Source organism: Myotis myotis, unplaced genomic scaffold (assembly GCF_014108235.1).
Source record: "Myotis myotis isolate mMyoMyo1 unplaced genomic scaffold, mMyoMyo1.p scaffold_m19_p_4, whole genome shotgun sequence".
Classification (NCBI taxonomy): domain Eukaryota; kingdom Metazoa; phylum Chordata; class Mammalia; order Chiroptera; family Vespertilionidae; genus Myotis; species Myotis myotis.
The window spans coordinates 97,410,312-97,416,311 of NW_023416346.1; positions in this window are offsets into that span (position 1 = coordinate 97,410,312).

The window sequence follows — 6,000 nt, forward strand, 5'->3', positions numbered from 1 at the left end:
GAAAACAAAAAGCTTCTACACTGCAAAAGAAACCATAAAAAAATAACAAGAGAGCCCACTACATGGGAGAACATATTTCCTAATAACACATCTGATAAGGTGTTAATCTCCACCATATATAGGGAACCCCTACAACTTAACAAACAGAAGACAAACAATTAAATTAAAAAATGCCAAAGAGCTTAGACACTTCTCCAAAGTGGACATACAGACCGCCATGAGACATATGAAAACATGCTAAAAGTCACTAATCATTTGAGAAATGAAAATCAAAATGGCAATGAGATATCACCTCACATCTTTCAGATAGCTATCATCAACAAATGACAAATGCTGACGCGGATATGAGAAAAAGGAACCCTCTTACACTGCTGGTGGGAATGCAGACTGGTGCAGTCTATGTGAAAAATAGCATGGAGTTTCCTTAAAAATTTAAAAACTGAACTGACCCAGTCATCCCACTTCTAGGAACATATCATAAGAAACCTGAAAAAATCATCAGAAAGAATATATGAGCCCCTATGTTCATAGCAGTGCAATTTTCAATAGCTAAGACTTGGAAACAGCCTAAGTGCCCATCAGCAGATGAGTGAATAAAAAAAACTGTGGTACATTTACACAATAGAATACTACAGAGCTGAAAAAAAGAAAGAACTATTAACATTGCAACAGCATGGAGGGACCTGGATATTAGTATTATGCTGAATGAAATAAGCCAGTCTAAGAAAGAGAAGTATCACATAATCTCACTCATGTGTGGAATTTAATGAACCAAATAAACTGATGATCAAAAAGGACCCAGAATCATAGAAGCATGAACAGATTGCTGAACCTCAGAGGGAAGTCAGGAAAGGGTGGGTGGGAAGATATCAACCAATGAACTTGAATTCATACATGCATAACCTGTGGACACAGATAAGGGGGTAGTGAGGGCCGGGGTGGGGGCAGACAGGAGTGGGATGGAAGAGGTTAATGGGGATGGGGGCGGGGGGGAAGAAGACCTATGTAATACTTTCAACAATAAAGATTTTTTTAAAAAATTTTAAAAAACTTGATGAGACAATGCATGATATATAGTGCACCATGTCTTGGAACTAATGCAGCACTCTCAAGAAGTCTTAAACACCACCATCTCCTTAGAGATAAAGGCACAGCGAAATCTGTTCACCCATTACTCCTACTTATTCCATGATCCTTTCCTGGAGCACAATTCTCCCATTCTTTGACCACCACCAACACTAACTTCATATACTTTTTCTTCTATTGTCTCATGCCACTGTATGTGACTGTGGTACATTTCCCTAACTATATTATACTAGTGGCCTGGTGCACAGATTCATGCACATTGAAAGGAAATTGATTAGAAGAAATATTTTAATATTGCTATTTGCCCTTTCTCTATAATAGAAATGTCAGAGATGAAAGAACATTAGTAAAATGTGTATGAAAATAATATATAAATTGATTCATAAATAAACAATAACAACATTATATAACAACAGCGAAAACCTGATAGAAAACAACAAAAAAACATGATATAAAAACATTGATAAAAACAATGACTGATAAATTGATTGAACTTATTCTAATATCTCCCTGTATACCATATTAAGAGTAAAAACACTTTCAGAGTGCTTGATTAATTTCCCTTGTGATGTAGTATTTACAACTTTAATGTCACATGCTCTTCGAACTCGAGAGAAAACAACATATAACTGACCACGTCTGAAAATGGTTCAGGCAGGAATATTCCTACTCTGTCTAGAGTTTGTCCTTGTGATTTATTAATAGTCATCACAAATGCTGACATCACGGGAAACTGTCTTCAAATTAATTTAAATGGGAGGCCAGTATCAGAAGGGGACAAATCAAATCTTGGAATCAGAACAACCACTCCTTCCGCAGATCCTGTTGGCTTCCTTTGGGCGGGAAGCTTGGCTTCCTTCGGGTGGGGCGCTTTGCTTCCTTCATCACCTCAGCAATGAAGGAAGCCAAGCCTCCCTCAAGCCCCGGCTGGCTGCCGAGGGCCATCCTCTGGGCAGCAGCCTCGGAGTTGGCCAGAGCAGGTGGGAGGCGGCTCCAGCCCAGAGCAAAGGCAGAAGGCGGTTCCAGCACGGAGTGAAGGCATAAGGCAGCTCTGGCCTGGTGCGATGATAGAAGGCTGCAGCCAGAACAAAGGCCCGTGTCCCAGTGCTGGAGGGAAGCCAGTGACAGCAGCCAGGGGAAGGAAAGCCTATTATTCCACGAATCTTTGTTCATTGGTCCTCTAGTATATATATAAAAGGCCAAGTGACCAACCGTATATAAGTCCGACTGACCAACCAACTAGCCAATACACATGATGCACACTGGCAATTTAAAAATAAACTTTGACTCGTTCATGCGTGATACATATAAAGCTCTTGCTGGCACCAATTGCACGTCTGTGTTTTGATCTGTCATTGTCGATAGTGAATTTGGTTGTTTTTGTTGACATTCTGAAGCTGAAAGAAAGCAGAGACGTTGACAGAATATGTCTGAAGACCAACTATTGGCACAATGTACTTCTGAAGCCGAAAGAAGCCAGCGTCGTTCATTGTAAATCAGATCCTAATAATTTGAATGCCACTAAAATTAAACAAATCAGTATCCTGTTTCCTACATTACATGCAATGATGTATCCTATTCTTTTTTTCACATGGTGAAAAAGGCTGGGGAACAGATATTGCATTAAAACTTGGAGACAACAGTGTAATGGACAATAATACTAGACAAAATGTAACCATGCGAGTCACAAAAGTGCAGTATTATGCATTTCATCTCTCCATCCGGGACACATTCAATCCTATTTTAAATGTTGTTATGTCATGTTGTTATTAATTATTTATTAATCAATTTATATATTATTTTCATATACATTTTACTAATTTTCTTTCATCTCTGGCACTTCTATTATAGAGAAATGGCAAATAGCAATATTAAAATATTTCTTCTAATTAATTTATTTTCAATGTGTATGAATCTGTGCACTGGGCCACTAGTATAGTTAATAATACTATGTGATTATTTGAAAAATGTTCAGTAGATCTTAAAGATTCTCATGATAAGAACTAAATCTCTTACTATGTATGGTGACAGACATTAACTAGACTCATCATGGTAATCATTTTGCAACATATACAAATATCAAATCATCATGTTGTACTCCCGAAACGAATATAATGTTGTATGTCCATTATACCTTCATGGATAAAAGTTTACAGTAACAATGAGGTAGGTGTTAGGGATGAACATTTATTTCCCAGTGCTACTGCTTCCATGCAGAGACAGAATTGCCTAGAAAATAACTTCCTGCCTTTTGTCCATATCCACTCTTATTTCCTCCTTACCATGAGAGCAGAAAGTTTGACCTTTACTGATGAATCTAGGAGTGAATTTCTTCCTTGGATCTCAGAACTATAGGTTTAGTGCATTCTGGTATGGGGAAGGTTTCCCCTATAGAATAGACCTGTCAGGGGTTCAAGTAAATTCAGGACTAGGGGTGTATCAGTAAATCCATTTGTCAGATCAAAATTACTCACATTCTCAAAAGCTTATTGGTTGTAAATAAAATGGTTGGAAGTTGATAAGCTCTGCCATGATGAATATAAAAGTTTTGTAGGATCAAATGAAGTAAGGTATGTACAACTGATGTCATTATATACTGATGAAATTGATTACATTTCTATTGCAGAAGAGTTTAAACAACTTTAGAGAAGATAGCATTTTTATATTTGTATATTTTATAAATACCACATAGTTGGGCACACACACACACACAAAAAAAAGATTACTGAAGAATTGTTAATCAGTAGATTGAAGGCATGATACTATAAAGGCAGTATAATGCTCCCTTAATTTTCCACCTATTTGCTCCCTCTTTCTTCCCAAAGAGAAGCAGTTGTCAACAATTAATACAATCAATGAGTGTAGTTGAACACCAACTAGGTATTTGCTCAGACTCATGCTAGACACTGTGGAGTTATAAAGCATGAGACTCAGGCCCTGCTCTTTAGAAATAATATCCTAATATATAAAAGCCCTGGGTCCATCATGACCGGAGGCTCAACCAACCAGAAGTCAGTTCTGCAGTCAGGTGGGTTGCCGTGGTGACCCAGCACTGACTGCTGAGGAGGCTGCGAATCAGGCCTGGAGAGAGGCATGGAGGGTCTGATCTGTAGCCTGTGTGGCAGCTGTAGATCAGCATTTGCCTCTCTCTTTCTCTCCAGGCCGGGCCAGCAGCCCCACCTCCATTTCTCTCCAGGCCTCCACCGGGGCTGCTGATCAGCCCCACCTTTCTGATCAGGCTCCATTGATAGGCCCAGAGATGCTGACTGGCATAGAAACCAACCAATCAGAACCAAATCTGTGTCAACTGTGAGGAGCCAATGGCTGCCTAGGAGGCAGAGCTTTTGACGCTGACTGGCATAGAAACCAACCAATCAGAACCAAATTGACCAGCAGAGGAGGGAAGTTGGGGGCGAGATCAGGCCGGCAGGGGAGGGCAGTTGGGAGCAATCAAGATGGCAGGGGAGCAGTTAGGTGTTAATCAGGCCATCACGGGAGTGGTTAGGGCAGGGGTGGGCAAACTTTTTGACTCGAGGGTCACAGTGGGTTCTTAAACTTGACCGGAGGGCCGGAACAAAAGCATGGATGGAGTGTTTGTGTGAACTAATATAAATTCAAAGTAAACATCATTACATAAAAGGGTACGGTCTTTTTTTTTTTTTTTAGTTTTATTCATTTCAAACGGGCCGGATCCAGCCCGCGGGCCGTAGTTTGCCCACGGCTGGGTTAGGGGGTGATCAGACTGGCAGGCAGAAGCAGCTAGGGGCAACAGGTAGGCAGGCAGGTGAACGGTTAGGAGTCAGCAGTCCCAGATTGTGAGAGAGGTGTCTGACTGCTGATTTAGGCCCAATCTCACAGGGGTCCCAGATTGGAGAGGGTGCAGGCTGGGCTGAGGGACAAGGCCGACCCCCCACCCCCCAGCCACTGCACAAATTTTGTGCACTGGGCCTCTAGTTGTAAATAATTCTGCAATGAGCATGGAGGTTCATATATTTTTCAAGTTAGTGATATTGATCTCTTAAGGATAATTACTGAGAAGAAGAATTGTTGGATCATATTTTTATTTTTTATTTTTTGTGGAACCTGCATATTGTTTTCCATAGCAGCTATACCAATTTACAATCCCACCAATAGCACACGATGATTCCTTTTCCTTCTCATCTGTCATCTTCAACATTTGTTATTTGTTGTATTTTTTATAATTGTCATTTTAATAAGTGTGATGCGATATCTATTTTTTGTTTTATATTGCATTTCCTTGCTAATGAGTGATGTTGAGTGGATTTTCATGTAACTGTTGGCTATCTGTATGTCTTCTTTAGAGTAATGTCTATTTAGATTCTCTACCCATTTTTTAAATCATATTGTTTGTTTTTTGTATTCTGTTGTATGAATTCCTTATATTTGTTAATATTAACCCCTTATTGGATAAATGATTAGCAAATATTTTGTACCATTTACTAAGTTATCTTTTCATTTTGATTATGGTTTTCTTTGCTGTGCAGAAGCTTATTAGTGTGATACAGCCCCACTTGTTTATTTTTACTTTTGTTTTCTTTGTTTTTGGTGTCAAGTCTCAAAAATCATCACCAAGACCTATCTCAAGGAGCTTACTACTATGTTTTCTGCTAGGTTTTTTATGGTTTCAGGTCTTATTTTCAACTCTTAAATATATTTTGAGAGTCTTATTTTCAACTCTTAAATCTATTTTGGTTGTCCAGTTTTCACAACATAATTTTTTGAATAAACTGTCATTACCTTATTTGTCAATTATTAAGTGATCATATACGTGTGAGTTCATTTCTGGTCTCTCCATTCTATTCCGTTGATTTATGTGTCTTCTTTAATACCACATGTCATGCTTTTTTGATTACTAGAGCTATGTAATATAGATTGAAATCAGGGAGTATGATA